We start from the raw sequence: 19,648 nt of genomic DNA, 5'->3' as shown, positions 1-19,648 counted from the left end.
TATCAGAAAACATGGTTTGATAAAATATATAGAGAGGGAAGGGTTCTGTAGCTGACATTAAAACAAAAGATAAAGAAAACCCGTTCTATATAGTCAGACTTCCCTTCTCATAACACTTTTTCTACCACTATCTTTGGGACATTAAAAGAAAAAAACAACACCAAAAACATCCAAGAGATGCTTTCAGTAGTGGATGCTCTATTGAACTTCCAATCTCTCTTTTATTTTTTCCTGTCAGCTTCTTGCACTGATGTCAGTAATTTACCTTAGATTTGACTTACTTCTCATACTGCCTTTCTGAACCCTTACACAAAAGATGTTGAGAAAGAGACTGTGCTGTAGTGATTTCATTCAACCTAGATGTTTGATTTCCACAGCTCCTTCAGATCCAGCTTGCCAACTTCCACACTTCAGACAGCTCAGAGATAGGATGCTTTTCCTTTATAGCCTGTTGCCACTGTCATTCTGGATATAAATGTTTCCTGTTGTGCTTCCCTTTTCAACTTACAGCTCATGAACTGTGGACCTTTTTGTCTCCCCCATGCCCTTTCCTCACAGGTAACTTTCTGGTGGAGCTATTGCCCTGCTCTGAGATCCTAGCCATCTGAGCATGGCAGGTCGCTCTGAAGAGGGGCTGACTATTTCTCAGGACCTAGATCTTGTGACAGAAATAAGCATCATCATGAGCATGTTGTGCTACAGGTATTATGCCTCCCCATTTCTCTGTGGTATCATTCAAGATAAGCAATAAGATATCGGGAGTGCTCCAGCTACAGTGTAGAGAAACCACATCAGAAAACAAAATCTGAGACAGCGTTTTTAAGGATCATTCCCTCCCGCCCCCACATTCTCTCTTCCAGACAAATAGAAGTAGTGCTCTGTCAAACCAGCAGATGTCTTCAGGATCTGCAGCTTTCTCTGGTGAAGGCATGGAAAATAAAAGTGTCCTTTCAAGGTGGCAAATTCTTCAGTGTGTTAGCAATTTATGAAACAGTTCACAGAGTGGGCAATTTCCCTTTTAAAGGTTTGTGAGGAAGTCAAGAGAACAACCAGATATTGTGATCCATGTCTTATCCTTTACCTAGTGCAGCTAAATGACCACATTGAGTGACTTTTTTAGGCTTTTAGAAAAATGTCCTCTCAAATCTATAGCAAAACAGATAAATTACTGTGGTAGTAACAGATCCACCTTACGCCTGATTTGGTCTTCTTTTACTAGCAAGAAACGGATGTCATTCCTTCTACATTGGAATGAAGATCACCTACTATTGTGCTTTGACATTTCTTGTGGATAAGCCTAGGTTCATCTCAAGACATCTAAATTTTCTCAGTGATGAGCTAAATAGACTGCTGGAGTATATGTAGAATATTTTCCAGCCTTTAAATTATTTTCATGGCATGACTCAACCCTCTCTGAAGGATTCCCAGTTTATCAGCATTCTTCATCTGTTGTGGATGCAAGCAGCAGGTTCAGGGTTGCAGTGGTCACAGAATCACAGTCACACAATTGGTAAGGCTGAAAGGAACCACAATGGGTTATTGGCTCCTATTTTTTGGCATCCACACAACAAATAAGTACTTCTCATATTTAGGTTGAATTTTCTGTGCATCAGTTTCTGCCCATTGCCTCTTGTCCTGTTGCTTGGCACCACTTGTCACCCTCCCTTCAGATACTTGTGGACATGGACAACTCATTGTCCACTAGGACTCCAAAATCCTTCTCCACAGAGCAGCTTTTCAGCAGCTCAGCCTGTACTGGTGCAGGGGGTTGTTCCTCCCCAGGTGCAGGACCCTGCATTTGCCTTTGCTGAATTTCAGAAGATTCCTCTCTGCCTGTCTTTCCAGCCCATTGAGGTCTCTCTGAAGAGCTGCACAGCCCTCTGGGGTACCAGCCACTCCTCCACAAAAAATCATTGGGATGAGTGGACACAATTCAAGAGTGTGCCCAGGGGGAACACCAGGAAGAGCATTGCCAGAATGTCAAGGAAGGTGATCCTGCCCTTCTACTCAGCCCTAGTGAGGTCACATCTGGAGTGCTGTGAACACTTTTAGAGGGTAACAAATATGGTTAGGGGGCTGGAACATCTCTATTATGAAGACAGATTGAGGGAACTGGGCCTGTTCAGCCTCTAGAAGGGACAGCTGAGAGGGGACCTCATCAATGTGTGCAAGTATCTAAAGGGAGGGTGTCAAGAGCATGGAGTCAGGCTCTTCTCAGTCCTTACTGAGAAGAACTCCTGTCCTACTGCTCTCTCCAGCAGTAGGACAAGAGGCAATGGGCAGGAAATGATGCACAGAAGTTCCACCTGAATATGAAGAACTTTACTGTCTGGATGATCATGCACTGGAACAGGTGTGCCCAGAGAGGCTGTGGAATCTCCTTCAATGGAAATATTCAAGAACCATCTGGACACAATCCTGTACCATGCGCTCTGGTTGAACAGAGGGGTTGGACCAGATGATCTGCTGTGGTCCATCCCAAGCTGACCCACTCTGTGATTATGTGACTTCAAATGCACTGGGTTTAAAAAGAATTTACAAATTCTTTTTGCAAAGAATTGAATGAGCTTGTTTTACTCATGCAAATGACCAGTATATTATACCATGATACCTAATTTCTTTTTTTTTTTTTTTTTTTTCCCCAGAAGATCAGGCTAGGATATTAAGAAAATATTTTGCAGGTACAAAGGTACAATTGGGCCAAAAGTTTAGAAGTATGTTCACCTGTGAACCAGAGTGCTCAGAGACTTTCACTCATTAATGCCCACATCAGCACACAGTATGTTGAATTTTACAAATCAAGTTTTAAAAATATCTTAGGAAATAAAGGTTAATTTTATAAATATATTTGTGCCTTTTTATTTCCAAATAATCTTCTCCTGATAAATTTTATCTAACTAATATTCATTGCTCTCTTTTTTTTTTTTCATAACTTATTTAATGTTTGTGGGGGTGTCATATTTTTATGGCTGCTATCATTCATCCTTTAGGCCATCTTGATGCTTGTTTTCTGTTTTGACCAAACTGAACTTTTGCTGATAGCACTTTAGGCATCTAGTTAAAAATTATTAAATAGTTTGCCATAACCATTTAGTCTTTTCCAGCTGAGTTTTGTATCCGAGTTGATTTGTCTCGTGATTGTTTTTTCCTTTGTTAAACTGGACCATTTTAAGCACCAAGTTTATACCGCTTTGATATGTTTTTTATTCCTTTTGCATAGTAGTGAAATCAAGTTGCAGGCATTTGCACCCAAAACCCCACTAATTTTTAGTCCTGTGATCAGGTCCTCTTTATCTGTCAAGATGAGGTAATACATAATTCCTCTATGTAAGATGAAACATTCTCTAAGTTAGTAAATTTTCATCTGTAATTTTTAGATATTTCTAGGAGATTTCAGTACTTGTAGCCTGAAAACACCCAGCATATGCCAGGAAGATTGAACTCCTCCCCATTCCTTCCCTTTTCCTGATAAAACTTTTTTTTTTTTTTTTCCCTACAAGTAGCAAGGTACTTGAGAGCAATCTATAGCATGGAGGAGAAAGAAAGAGGGAAAGGAAAATTTAGATAGGTCAAATAATTATCCTTATAAATACAGAATCATAAAAGGGGGTGGTAGAGATATGATCAACTCTGGTCCTAGATTTTTTCCCCAGGCAACCTTCTTCCTTCACCTCCTATTGAATGTCCATGAAAAAGAACACCCCCATTTAGACAGGTGTAGCACACAGGGGGTTTTTGTGTGTGTCCCAAGGGTGGAAGGAACAACAGACAGTGTGCCAATACGGGAGCTGTTCCAAACCATCAAAGCATCTGTCTCTGAAAAGCACATAAATAATACATTTGTTCTGAATGTATATGTGTGATAGTTTATTATATTGTCACATTGATTCATGATTCAAAATTATTTGCCTTAAGACAATATCATTTAAATCAGAGCTGGATGGTTTTCCTTCTCAAGAGTGAAATTATCAGTAATAAGGAGAAGATGGAGTTTAACTGCATTCTGGCAACTTGGGGCTGAGACTTGATTCCAAATATGTCCCTTTTTTATTCACAACAGCCTTCCATTTCACTCTCTTTGTTGTCTGCATCCTTGCTTTTACCATTTTTTCTGACATCACTCTACCCTCCAAACTTGATTTCTGTGTATACTGACAAACTAGAAGCTTGGGCGGGAGGGGGACTTTGTTTGTGTATTAGTTCTGTTCAAATATCTAAAGGCATATAAAAAACAGGAAATCACAGCTCAAAAAAAAAAGAGAATAAATATAATAAAGTCCTAACGAATTTAAATTGTTTAACTCCATCTGTGGCTACTTAAAGATGTAAAGATGTAGCAGTGGCAATCACATTAATAAGATGCTGAAAAATTGTGAATGTTGAAAGTGATGAAGACGGAAAGATTAGAAAACTGAAAATAATACTTGGCACTGAATAAGTGGATGATGAGAATTAAGCACCTACAACTCCTTAAATTCATAGAAATGGGAATAATGGGATATCTACCATTTTGGAAGCACTTAGGAAAAAAATCAGCTAACATGCATCTGGCAGGAGCAAATTCAGTAAAGAAAATTTAATTGTTATGATAATTTTGTGTCCATTCCCTGACAATCACTAAAATAAAATAAAGAATACAGTTGCAAAACTACATTGGTCAAGTCTTCAAAAAGGCTTTGAAGTAAATCTTTTAAATGTCCAGTGGGTGTTGCTGAATGAGTTGGAGGCACATACTGAACACACCAAATATATACTCCAAGAGTAATATAGCTGCAGATAGTTTATCAAACCTATAAATTAGAAATTTAAACAGAGAAATTGTGGGATGGGATTTTTCTTTGCAGCAAGAATCATCATTTGGTATTTATGAATGGATTCTAAGAGCAAAATGATGAAAATGATAATTGTGTTTGATAAACAGTTCTACAGTAATAGCTACATAGTTTTTTAAAATATCAAGAAACCTGTGCCCTGTTGACATATTCCAAGAAAAAACAATATTCATTTCCCTTTCTTTTTATTAAATTTTTAGTTCTTGAACTGTGGACACATATCCTTTTACTGTTTGTCAAAGATCACATGAAATTGTGTATGAAACTACATGCATCATACTGGCTTTAAATTTGCAATTAGAATGGTATGTTTAAGTTGAAAAGTAATATCTGAATCAAAAGATTAAGTGGAGAAATGATAAACAGGTGAAAACTTGCTAAGCAAATTATTAAATTAGTATCAAATTGTACATTCTTTGACTATTGCAAAGGACAGTAAGTAAAGTAATTGGCAAAGGTCAAATTAAATAAAACATCCCTTGTGTATTCAAATTTGACATAAGGAGAGGAACATAGCTAAAAAATGAGAAAAAAACTAAAGAAAGTTTAAAAAATCTATAAAACTACAAGGTTGAGAAACTTTTCCTTCTCTTGAAATTGCGAAAATGTAAATAAATAATAATAATTTTTAAAAATTGTCATTTTGCATTACTACAATTACTGTTCTATCTCTGTAGAAAAGGCCGTTAAAGAGCTGTATTTCTGGAAATTAAATTTTAAATAGAAAATCCTCTAAGACTTCAATTGGAAATGAATTGCAGCAGGAGCATTTTTTTTTTTATTTTTAGATTTGAGATATAAGATGCACAGGTTTCTTACCATGTTATAACTGAGACATATGTCCTGACCTCCAAGTCCTGTTTTGAGGAGCTCCATGACAACTCTGACAGCAGACCTGTGTTCCACTCAAATGCAGGAAGTCTCACTTTGAAAGTTTATTGGAAGCAGACTTGACTACAAATACTATTAATGCTACTACTCAACATTTTCATTTCACTTGTTCCAAAACAATTGAGCCTCTTTCACTCTTGGTGACATTTGGACTAATAGGCATTGCTGAAGAAGGAATGATATTTACATTTACAAAGAAATCTGGTACCAGAATTTTGTAATACTATCAGAAATTATATTATCGCATTATTTTATATTATGATTAAAAAACACAAAGAATTTTGTGTTGTGATTGATGATAAAGTTACAGTGGAAAAGAAAGAGCTGAATCATGCTTGTTTGACTATTGCTACTTGCCTCAAATCCCTCAGATTTCAATGTTACAAGTTTCTTTAAACTGTGAGAGATTGGTGTGCATTTTCTAGAGAACCCTTTCAAGACCTTTTCAGACTGCCCATTTCTTCTCTTACACCTTTCCCTTGCTTGTTCAATTCCAAATATTTTTCTTGACCTTTTGGCCTGCAGCTTCTTACCACAAACTGCAGAGAAAACCTAGACCTCTGGCTCCTGTTAACCACAGACATGATGTAATCCTGCCTACATTACTTCACTATTTTTTTCAGTATATGCATGTATATACATATTCTGCTTAACTAGTCATCTGGGGAAGGATGTGAGATCATTTTGTAAGATTGGACCAGAATGGAATTTAAGGGTCGTTTTTATAAGCAAGTGGGCAGCTGCAGTTAACTCCATATGAGGAACTAATCTCTTGACATTTTTTGAATTATAAACCTTTGGGGTGCACTTTTTAATATCTATCTATATGCATATTTACAGCATTTTAAAATATAAACAAAGTAAAGTGAAAGATAAGATGGTACAGAAGTACTCAGCTATTGCAAGCACTTGTGGGCATTCAAACTCATCCATCAAGCCCATGAGCTCTACAAATCTGCATGGATCAGAATGTTACAACTCTATTAACACAACCTTTCATACCAGAAACTACTCTTAACTGTTATAAAATCGAGAAACAGTGTTAAACTTTCAGAAGTTGTATTTTTTTTTTTTTTTAAATTACTGGATTTCAAAGAGAATTTCCAACGCTTTAAATTACTTTCATTTTAATGTTCCAAACAAGCGATAAGCCATAGTAGCAGGCTACTTAGCCAGTTTTTATAACTATGGATCTTTATTGTATTCCTGTCATTCACACAGTTGCAGTACACAGAGAAAGCAATTGGTTTCTTCTTATTTCTTAAGTGGCAGGACAGAAGGTTGAGAAGCCATCTCACAATACAGTTAATGTGGTCCTTCTCTGCTTCTAAACCCAGTGAGGCACAATATGAGAGTGATCATTTGTATAAGTAGTTCAGTGCCTGGGCAGGTAATACTATAACTATGCAAGTACTGTGCATGTGACACAGCTCAAAAATATTGTTTCCACGACATTGACCTTGTATCTCTATATATAGTCAGTACTCACACAGACAAAGATTATATAATTTCATTAAGCACACACACATTTTTTTGTGTTTCTGTATGCAGTTGAATTTATGTGAGTGATAAGAACTGCAGTAGTTCCTTTTTCATCCTTCAGTATCTTGCTTTGCAGTCCAAGGGTCTATCAGAAGACAATATTCCCTTCAGAGATTTTTTGCCCTCTAGCAAGTTTTTTCTGACATCTGTAGTGGAGCTATGAAATTCTTTAAATAAGGAGCTCAAATAAGCTTATTACAGAACAATTTTGACTTAAACAAAAATTGTTTATGAGAAAATAAATTAATTTTAACCCCTACACATTTAATACACTCATGCATTACAGCTATAGCTGAAATTACCAGTTGTTACTAGTCAAAATCTCTACAGTTGTGTACGGAATCCACTTTTTTTTTAAATTCTCATATTAATTATAAACTCTGTGTAGGAAGTCCTAGGAGCCCTCGTTGTATCTTTTATTTAAATTTCCTAACAGACAAATTTCTTTATGATAATTTTCAAGAATGTCTTAGTGAGGATATTGCATTTTATAAAAGCTGTTTTAACATGAGCCTAAGCAGAAATGATACACTTTATACAAGCAAATTAAAAGAAGAAAGCAGAAATTTGCAAGTAGTCTTACTTTCACTGCACTTTTAAGTAAGAACCTCAGGAGTAAACAAGTTGTTTCAGTAGAGCTGGCCTAAATTGAAAAGGCTCCATATGCTAATTTTAGAGGTGCTCAAAGTAACCAGACATAATTTCAACAAGTTTATCATTAGCCCTGATTTGTTTCTCTTGGTTTCAACTGCCTCTATTAATTTCTCAACCTGTCAACTTTTATATAAAACAAGTTTTGTCATACGAAAATATATTTTCACTCTCCTTTTTCTCCATATACTTTGGGTTGTGGCTGTAAAGAGATTTTTTTTTTTTTTTTCCCCACCATGTCTTCTGAATTCTGTTCTAATATTTATTCATGGAAATGCCAGCTTCTCTTATGGAAGAACATGACAGGTACTGAGTCAAAACCTATTATTTTTAGTATAAACACCTTGGTTCTATACTTCTTAATCAACAGTATTTTAAAAGAAAATAAACTTTTAACAGAAAAAATTATACATTGGTTCTGTCTCTATGTCTTTTCTTAAAATAATCAAATAAACCTTTTACATTTTTTTGAGATCAACTCCACTTTCTGTCAGCTTTCCCTCATTTTTACATACTTTTCATATATAGAGAGATGTATAAATTACTAATACGCTGTACATTTTCTCTCTCAGTAAGGGTCAAGGAGCTGAAATTCTTTTTCATTGTTTAACCTATGCACCTCATACTCCTCTTTCAGTGCTAATTGTACCTTCTCTATATATTAGATAGAAAACATGCAGCATTATTCTGGGATTTTTGACAATAAAAAGCTTATTTAAAAAAAAAAAACAACACCCTAATAAAAACTAAACAACTAAAATGTCAGGAAGCTACATATCTCTGGAAGCTTACAGAGAATAGAGGGTTTGTGGAGAGCACAACTGAAGCTTTCCAGAAAGTTCGCTGCTGCTCTTTTGAGCTTCCTGCATTGTTTCATGACGACCTCTTAAGACATTACTGTGCTTCACTTTACTCCTGTTTAATGTAGATGTCTAATCATCTACAGATCATTTTCTCATTATTACTTTAACTTCTGCAAAATTCATCCTAACCTCTCAACAGAAAAAAAAAAAAAAAAAAAAAAAAAAAAAAAAAAAAAAAAAAAAAAAAAAAAAAAAGCTAAAGAGTTGTAAGGGTCAGTGAGAAATTCAGATTCTACATGTATAACAAAGGAAATATGAAATTAAAACATAAGATTGTTAAATGTGTTCACCTGCTGTCTGAAAAACTCTGCTCCTCCAAAGGAAATTGACAAATATGTATGCAGAAAGGCACATTATATAATAAATATAAAAATATAATATTACCCAGAGAAATCTGGGTTTAACAATTTAAATAAATAATGAGCATAGTACTTTGGCAGTAAAACTTTTTCCATCTGTACCATAAATATATATGCTCAAGATTAAACTCCTTTGCAGTACATGTGTTTACTAAAAGATAATCTCTTTTAGTATCAAAATTAAATCCATGTATGCATTTAAAAAAACTTGGATATTCAACAAAATTAATTTCAAGAAACTGCAGTTATAAGTACCATATAGATCTTCAAAAAAACAGTGAATGGAAATGGTATAATATTTCACATTTCAATTCTTGGGAAAGAGGAATTTTGAAAGACTGAGTCTAATGATGAATTGATGAAATGAAATAATCTTGTCTTCAAAATGTGCCACTGACCTCAAAGTCATCAACTTGGTGCAGCTCATTTTTATACAATAGACTGAAAAAAAAAAAGAATTAATCAAATAAAATAAATAACTTGTGTAAAGAAATAATTCTGTAATTATTTTTCAATTGAGGGTTTCTTTGCCTTCTAAAAAGAGGCAGGGAAGGAAGGGATTCAAATTTGGTGGAGTATAATTTTTAAGGCTTAAATCAATACATAAAACAATAAAAAAATTAGATAACTTGTCCTTCACTATTGATTTCTACCATAAAGTTCTAGAAATTATAAAGCATGACCTTTTCTTATTCAAATATAGAAATATTTTAAAAACTGAATGTTAGACATTGCAAAATAAGGTGATCATCATTGTATAAAAGTGATACTGCAGATGTGTATGAGGATAATGTTAACAACTTAATATAACGTAAATCATATGCTGGAAATGGGGAAGGAATATGCATTTCTCATTGTTAGTTCCTGAAACATGGAAATATTATAGCTGCATACAAGATAACATGATGATTTTCTGGCTTGTGCTCTGTAGGAGCAAGTGTCTTCTACAAGATTTGTGAACATGGTGACAGTCACTCTTGAATGTTGCTTGATGATCTAATCAAAATGGAAAGTTGTTCCTTTTAGAGTCTGAATTTCCTTTGACTTTTCTGACTACATTCCCACACTTCGATGACTGCAAAAAACACAGGCAATCACAAATGAGGTTATTTTTCCTCCATGAGTATTCCAAGTGATTTAAGTATTGCATACAAAGACAAACTTCCACAATTTTACCCCAGAAATCCAACTATCAAAGTGCCTTCTCACATAGATGTTATCTCTTTTACATGATCTCCACATGTACGCGTTGGGGGTTTCTTTTTGCTGTGTTTTGTTTAGTTTTTTAATTCAAAGAGCTAATGTGTTCTGAGTAAATACAATTCTTAGGGTATTTGTGGGCTAGAACTACAGGCTAAACCCTTAATCTTATTAAGAGAAACCCATTGTTCTGAGACTTCCAACTGCATTGAGTTTTCTCCAGATTTCTGTTACTGGTCCTACAGAGCACTTCTCAAAGATGACTGTGCACAACAGTCTCAACACCGAAGGACCCAAAGAAGTTTCGAGATATTAGAAAAACAGCTGGCAGCAGCTCATTTCTTCCAAGAGCAGGTCTAATGCCTTTGATTGTTTTAACGCCTGGAAGAAGCTCCAGTTCCTCCATGAGCAAAGGAAAAAATGTTTACATTTACAGTCAATTACTAGACTTTTCTCTTTTTTCCTCCTTTGTCACTGATGGAGAACAACATGTCAATACAAGGATTTAAAGGTATGTCTCAAAGAGGACTGTTTGAGGCTCAAAGACAGCCTCAAAGAGGCTTTTCCCTTCCTACAATTCTTACTGATCATGATTAAATGGGCCAAGACACCTAGTGAAGCACCCCTGGACAACAAAATGAGTAGCATAATTACACCTACCTTTTCATGGAAAGGAAGCCTGTATACATATGAAAAAGACTGAGAAGTACAAGGGGAACTTTCAAGGTGTAAATATGGGCATGGGTGCCATCATGGGTTAGTACAGTTTGGTTTTTAAGTCATAGAGGAATGTGGAGTGATTTTCCGGGTCAGGACCTGGGAATTGCTTTAGAAAGGACAAGGACCTATCAGAGGGTTAGTTGGATATTGGCATCTGTTTTGACCACTGAAAATTGTCGGCTACGATTTTGGGAAGTACCATATAAAACCCCTTGATTTGCTGCAGGTGGGCCTTTTTGTTCTTCCTTTGGCCAGAGAAAGACAGGTAACATCGAGCTGGGCCTGCTGCTCCCCCATTTTGGGGGGGGGAGCTGGCCTGAGACTGGCTGGATTCTATCAGCTCCTGGGTCGGGAGCGTGAAGGAGAGGTTGCTGTTTTACAACAACTGCTTTCTCCAAACTTCCCTGGAGCAGGGACAGATCTCTGCCGGGCCCCTGATAAGAGCTATGGGCACCATTTAAGCTGAGGCCACCCCAACGTACACCGAGGGATGGGCTGAGAAGGCATTTATGATCCTGACCGGCTTTTTGTGATTCCGGACTGCTCAGGTGCTCTGATCTCTGATGTTTCTGCATGAGTTCTTCTTCCCTCACCAGCTCGGCCTTGAACATCTAACACAGCGAGCTGCAGAAAGAGAGACAAAGACTCTGGGCATGTTTAACCCTTTCCTGGCAACATGAAGCTTCCAGAGCTTAGCCCTTCTCTGAGAGAGAAAAGAAAGGGACAGAGTGAACATAAAGAAGAAACAGCATGAAGTCAGTAGCAAAAGTGAAAAGACTATTGGGACAGAGAGTTGAAGAGGTTGTTCATTCTTATTTCAGCCATGGAAATGAACTCTATATTTAGATTATTCCTTTAAATCATGGGAAAGATATGCATTTGGGGAGATGATTGTTTTAATTTGTGTGTGGAATTGAGCAAAGGTGATTGTGATGGACTAAGTAATATTAATCCTATAATATGCTTGAACAGAGATTGAGATGAGAAGCTCTCTGTGCCAGTGAAGAAGTGAGATGAAGAATCCTTTGCTTTTAGTTATTCATCTTTAAAAGGTGACACTCCATCATGCAAAAGTCTAAGACCCATGACCCATAAGCAGCTTGGGAACCTGCTGATGGGAGGGTCACAAAGGCAGGTTTCTCTGGGCGGCTGTTTTTGTGACAGTTAAAAAACCCACAAGAGAACTGTTCTAAGTTGTCAGTGGGATCCATGACTCTAAGAGAGACTTTTCCCCTAAAGAACTGATGAAATTCTATTGTCAGATGGTGAAACTGACTGAAAATTACAAGGTGGTTTGTTGTTTTTTTTTTTTTTATTTAAATGTTGTTCTGTAGGAAAGTTAAAAGTCTGTAAGGGGAGGGAAGAGTGTTTTTGGAGTTTCATTCTGTTTTGTTTTAGGTTTTTTTCCCTAACTTTCTTTTTCCATTCTTTTGGTGTGTGTTAATAAAACTATTTGTTCATTTTTAAGGTTGAGCCTGCTTTGTTTTGCTCCTAGTCTCTCTCCTACAGAAAAACAGTGAGTGCTAAGACCAGAATTTAGTGAACATGAAACCACTACAGGTGCTAAGGAAGGTGAACTGGTGTATGTTTTCTGAAGCCTTGCAGCACTCTAACAATTACCTTTCCATCAAGAGACCTTTATACTTGGGGCTGGGAAAAGTAATATCCAGACCACCTGTTGTATACCCTGTGTTACAAAGCTTTAGTATTTCTCCCTATCAATGCAAATGGTTGGTTAGTTTTATGAATCATAGAATTTTCTTACCACTAATTCATTACTCGAATTAGTGTGTATTAAAAAGCAGTTTTCACAAAATAGAACTTTTCCCATATTTCAAAATTAAAAAACAATTTGTTCCTAAAATTGGGATAATTTCATTTGCAGTAACAAAGACTTCATGACACTTTGGATTTATAAGTGAAATCAGCTGAATTAAATGAAATAAATTTGCAAGTGGAGCAATTCAAAGTAATTACTTCAGTGGGGCTCAGCATACCCACAGTGGTTTTCCTGTGTCTTTCATTCTTACCATATCCATGGGAATGGACCGCTATACAGAGACCTTTCAAAGTCAAAGGAGATCTGAAGTGCACCCAAGCTGCTGATTTCTGACCTTTACACATGCCAAAAATGTGAGGAAAGTTATGCCCATGTGTCTTAGAAGAAGGAGAAAAGATATTTAGATTAGGGAACTGGTAGCAAGGGCTGATGAACACAAATCAGAGGAGTGGATAGATAAACAACATATAATAAATTATGGAAGAGGCAAAGAAGCTTTTGAACAACTCAGGCATTCAAGCTCTGGCTGGCTATAAATATGAAAAAACTAGAGTTTTGATCAATAAGGTTTCTCCAAGAAGTTTCAAATGGCAGTTTAACATCCTATTTAAAAAAAAAAAAAAAGAAAAAAAAAAAAAAAAGAAGGATTAATTACCACAATATTATTTATATTATTATTCTTCTTTGCTATTACAGTATTGCTTACATCTCCACTTAGTTCCATATAATGAAACTTAGATTTAGTTTAGATATTTCAAGGACAAATCACATATTAAGTTTTAATTACTATCAAATGTTTCACAAATGGAATGCCATATATATAGATCTATTTAAGGAATTTCAAACAACTCTTAATGTCTCTGAAAAAAAAAAAGCTACAAAAATACAAAAATCATGTTTCTAAAGCATATTTAGTTACACCAATTGGAAGCATGAAAAATAGTTTTAAAAAGACACACTGAAAAGCCGCTACTGTAAAGATTTGAGTCTGCCTAACTGGTGTGTCTAGGCTCATTAAATGTCAAAATACTAACTGTCTCTTATTTTCAGAACACAGAAATGTATATTTTTCATGTCACAGATGCCAGAGGTGAAAAGCAATTTAATTCCAAGCTGGCATGATATTAAAAAGAACTGCTGCAGAGTTTTCAGGAACAACAAACCCACTTCAGACCTCAGGGAAAGCCTGCAGAGAAGTGTCCTTACTAAAATTTAAAAAGAAAGGCTTTGAACTACAACATGGAAACAAATAAGGACATTTTCTGTGAGCTCAAAAAAATAAAAAAGGAAGAGAATAGATTATTCTAAAACGGAAATAAAGTCCTGGCACCTCAGCTATAAAAAGCTCACAGGACTAAACATGTTTAGTCTCTTGCCTTCATGTTTAGCTTCAGTTTTGACTAAGAAAATGTTATCCTTTCAGATCAATAAATCTTAGTAATGGCCTCTGCAGAAGTTAATTTCCACTTTATTCTATACAGTAGGGAACACAGTATGAGAGACTCAAAGATTTTTAAAACACATTGTGCAGCTGGGAAGAACTACAGGTTAAGTGCAGATCTTGCTTCTTGAAACTTCAAAAGACAGTGAAAGAGGAACAAAGGAAAATTAGGGTCAAAAAGAGATGCTGATCAAAACCAGCAATTTAGGTTCTTCCTTCTTACACTCAAAAAGCCTAACAGTGGCTTATTAGGAAAAGAACACTGAAAGCTGTTTTTTGGGGGGTTTTTTAATGAGTTTTAGACACTGGGGCAGTACTCCCAAGGCTTGTTGACTACCAATAGGCTGATGAACACAACCAGCCATGTTATGACTTACCAACATGAAGTAAAGGCTTCCCAATCTGGCTTCAACTTCAGTGGCACGTGTCTACCTGCTCTGGTTTATCAAGCTCTAATAATAGCCACCTCATCTCATATGATGTTTTCATGTGGGATGGAGAATGACAGCACACAACCACAGGGAAATGCAATTTGAAGACCCCATAAACATGGAGGAAATGGTCACATTGAGAGAGGACGAGATGATAGATAGTAAAATGCTTTGGCACTAAGCTTGGATGAGCAACTGTCCATGCCATTTTACTGCAGCCTGCCCGACAGAGTCCTGTCACACTTGCATTGTCAGTGCAAATGACATCCTCCCAGATACATTTGGAGCTGACTTCTGCAGCAGACCAAGGATTGTAAGCATGACATATGAGGCTGACTCTTCTGGAACAAGAGTGTTTGCTTGCATAAAGGGACTGTTCCACCCACACTCTGGATCAGAGAAAAGGTGTTGGCCTTTTTATTTGCAAGTGTAGGTGAGCTGTATAGCCAAAGGAGTGAGGATCAGATGGGTCAGTGGGAGCTGTGGGAGCCTATGGGCTTTAAAACGCATATTCTCTAAAGGAAACCACCTCTCTCCAAAGACCAGAGAGTACCCTCCAAAAACTGGCACCTTGTATATATGTAGGCAGTTATATGGAGTTTTACTGGAAAGACAGTAGGGTAGCAATACACAGCTGAAGGCAGAGATTTAGGATGTTAGGATGTTGCAGAATGAAACGAAACTGAATAATGCTAGGTGAAATAAATACCACCTGAATGTTAGCTCCTACACTAAGTCAGAAGGTTGGTCAGGAGGATTAGTAGCAGTGGGCTCTTCATTCCTGCTTCTGTTGGTCGTAATGGATGGAACTAGGTGATTTTTTAAGGTCCCTTCTAACCCGAACCATTCTGTGATCCTGTGATTCCATTCAATATTTCTCATAAGCAGCAGTGAGCTTCTGGAAGGTCTGTACAGTGATCTGCACAGCTTGCTGGGGTCCTGCATCTCCCCCCTGCCCAGTGGTACCAGAACAGTGATACATGACCAGGCACAGAGCTGACAAAGTAGCCACAAGACAACAGAGAGCCAAACAGGAGTGGACAGGAGGATTTTATCAATTTCCTAGGTGGTATCTGCTCTTGATTGTCCTGATATGTTGAAGGAAAATTGTTAATTTTTTTCATTTAGCATGCTATAAAACTTTAGGACTCACTGGGCAAGTTTTATTTATGTGTAGAAAGAGTTGCCCATGAATAATCCTGGTAAATCACAAGTGTCTATGTTCACATCTGTGCAAGCTTCATTCATAGTATCAGGATCTTTTAAGGTATATTTGCATGGAGTACAATGAATATTTTTGAAATTACCCAAAGGGAATACAAGCACTTCCACTTCTGATTTGCAGACACTAAAAAAAGGGATTGAAGGAAACCGTTTCCTGGAGAAGAAAATATTTTTTTACTATTTTTAATCTGAGAGCTCTTATTGTATTACTTCTTACTAATCCTAAACGCTTATTACAAAGACAAAAATTCAATTGACATTAGAGTTTATTACTGCAATAGGATATAGGTTACCATAAAGGCAACATAAAACATTACTGCACAGAGCTGTTAACAAGGTCTCCTGATTTGCTCTGCAGAACAGTTTTATGCACCCTGCTTTTTGCAGGCATTTTTTTTAGGAAAAACTCCAGGTATTATGATGGGTAACTGAAGGCAGAAGACAGAAAAGACTCAGAGCAGAGCAATGTTGTACTCTTCAGGCAATAAACAGACACTTAAGACTGACTTCAGTTCTTTCTGTCAAGGCTAACTCAATAACCATGATCCAGTGATTAACCACTAATGTCAGTTATAGGAATCTGTAAAAAAATTGACCCAGAAAGTAGAGAGGAGAAATTGGTTTACATACTATATCTCAAGAATTGTTCAACCAATTTTATCCCAAAAGCAAATTTTTCCACCTTTTCTATTGAAAAGAAGCCTGGAAGACTGCTAGTACCTTTCAGAAAGAGATGAGAATTTTGAAATAATGAGACAAAATTTAAAAAAAAAAAAAAAGCTTTCAGTGTATACTATGAATTCAACTCCTTATTTTTTTAGTTAAAAATATAGTTATAATAAAATTTTAATGACTCATGAGTCATAACAACTTGCTTGACATTGGATGAGGGTGTGGGCAAAAAAACAATGCAGGAGGAGTGCTATGCTTGTGGTCCATATTTTGAGTACTTAGGAAGTCGATAAAACTTTTGCAGTTTCTGGCTAGATTTTTCTTGATTTTGCCCCTGAATATTGCAGTGCTAGGGAAGATATGTCCTATGGGTCCAATCACCTCCAGCGATGATATATTTCCTGTATGCTGGAACATAGGAGAAAGCATAAGGAACAAGCCTCAACAGATCCTACCTTATCCCTTTCTGTGTCATTGTTCTACAGATAATTTTTATGCCTTTTTGTAATATATATCATAGAAAGATTCATGAATCTGGTTCTCCCTTTTGTAGTACCATTTCTGAAGGAATGCAGGGATTATAATCTTTCTCCCCTCTAGAACATTAGATGAAAAACTCTTAAAGTGCATTGTTAGCAAAACACCTTGTAAGCGGAAAAGAATAAGGCTGGCAAAAGGAGAAGTTGATCTTAAAGTAGAAGCCTTACTCTTTACTACTTAATACCCAAAGAGTAAGCAGGAATATGCTTGAATTTTAAAGAATTATCACAAATTACACTTCCTACTAAACCTGAAGAGTACACACACACACACACACAGAGGCATCATATTTGACTGCAATTCCCACAGTGCACTATCACAGGACCCCATTTGCCTTCTGCATCTTGAGGCTGATCACAGCAGCTCCAGTTTAATTTATATTTTTCTGCTCTACTGTGTTGCTGCCTGTCTGAGCTCATCTGTGTTTCCTCCTAATTCTGTACTACAAAAGAACACTAAAAATATAACCAAATTATTTTATAAATTCCATTTCTAAAGATCCTCTGACTTTTGCTGAATTCAATGATATTTAGGCCATACAGTGCTTTATCTACCCTTTTCACTCCAACTTTCCCAGCAAATGAGAGAGGTAAACCATAGGGGGGGGGGGGGGGGTTGACTTTAAAAAACACTTATTTTCTAGAAAGAACAATGGAAACAAAGTGTTTCAAAAAGTATCTACTGCTCACTGTTGTACTTCCAGAAATAGCACAGAAGCCAGAACTGGCCCATTTCCTACAGTTTTAATTCATTAGATTGTTTTCAACTTTGAAAATTAACTTATTTCCATTCCCACTTGTATTACGATACCACAAACTAGTTATGACAGGGCATCAAAGAAGTGAACAGATCACCTAATTCTGTGATCCTGACAGCAGTGTGAAAAATATTTTCATGAATCCTCTATCTCTACTTTGTATACAATGGGGATTGTCTGACATTTAATAAATGCTAACATCTAGATTTCCAGAATTCTGGTCAGTGGTACTAAAATCTGTCCCCATACAATCCACACTGTAGCTGTTTTTTTCATTTCCAAGCATAGTTAAATGAAAGTTTGATCTGTTTGGGTTTGTAATCATATTGCAGCGCAGAGTGGGATTTTTTTTAGGTGGAGGGGTTGTTTGTTTGATTGTCTGCTGATGATGTTCATTTGGTTTGGGGTTTTTGTCCCCAGAGATGTATGACCTGGGAAAAATGAGTCAAGTGACCAAAACCTATATGTGCAAAGGAACAGATTTTCCTTTCATGGGCTATTTGAACACTGTCTGCCACACTGAATATATTCTCGTTCTTCCTTGTTCCAATTTTGCGAGCCAAATCTGCTTCAAACAGAAAAGTTGTATTGTGAAACCCTATATTTAGCCTTCTTGTAATATGGCATAGCAGCAGGAGAGGTTCTGTCAGTCAGCCAGAGTTCTGCTGTTTCCTTGGTTGACATTAGCTGGAGAATCTCTTTCCTTGAGAGGTGCAGAATCTAAAAATGATTCTGTAAATCCGACTCTGGTGTTAGAAGACTTCATTGAGGGGAAGCCATCACTGGTTCATTTGAAACACAGATTGAAAACCTTTTTGACTTTAGATATGACACACAGAAATATGCTCCAGATTTGACGTGTGCATTCTGACATTTCTGAAGGTTTTCAACAAAACTTTCATTTTACTACTGTTTTCAGCTTACTTAAACAATGATAAAATCACGCACATATCTCTTTTCTTCTTTGGAAAAAAACTATTCTGCTTTCAGAAGCAGGATTTGGAACACCTAGTCTCCCAGGAAGAAGACATGTTTAGGAAAGTACAAATTTGTCTGGTTTTAATAGTCCACTGGTGATTGCCAGCACCTGCAATAAACACTGGCCAATACGCTTATCTCCTCAATTTGATGAAACCAAATCAATCGAAAATCCAAATCAGGTGTCATAATGTCTTAAGCAGAAGAATCCTACTATCCACGCATGGCTCCCCTTTCTGAACGATGCTTTGGGAATGTGAGGCAGGCAAGCTCATAGGTCGATGCTGAAAGGTATGACCCTGTTGGCCCCATATTTTGAAACATGCCAGAAGCCTGTGTACAAATAGTGCTCTTTTCCTCACTTCACAAATTTCAGCAGTTTAACAAGTCCCTGAAGTGAGGCAGAATGCAATGCCTCATCCGAAGCATCGCAACAAGAAGCTGGAAACCCTCTGGAGATCTGCAGTCCGCCAGTGCCTCCACTCTGCTGATCTTGTCTAAGCTGTGCTGAATGAAGGTCAACCTTTCAATTAATGCCTATTCCACCGTAGCAAATTGCTTTTTTTTACCCGTGAATTGATATGATATAGGAGACTTTTTTTTATTATTAATAATTTAAAGGTTCTATCTTTGTTCCCTTATCCAATGGCCTGCTTTAAAGCATTAGTGGAGAATACTAATAGGGCTACTTTCACATGGGATATGTTGGTGTAAGAGATAGTACCTCTAATAAGGTTGAGCATGAGGCATAGGTAATCCCGAGGTAC

The sequence above is a fragment of the Hirundo rustica genome, chromosome 1 (assembly GCF_015227805.2).
Source record: "Hirundo rustica isolate bHirRus1 chromosome 1, bHirRus1.pri.v3, whole genome shotgun sequence".
Classification (NCBI taxonomy): domain Eukaryota; kingdom Metazoa; phylum Chordata; class Aves; order Passeriformes; family Hirundinidae; genus Hirundo; species Hirundo rustica.
This window is presented reverse-complemented; position numbering follows the sequence as displayed.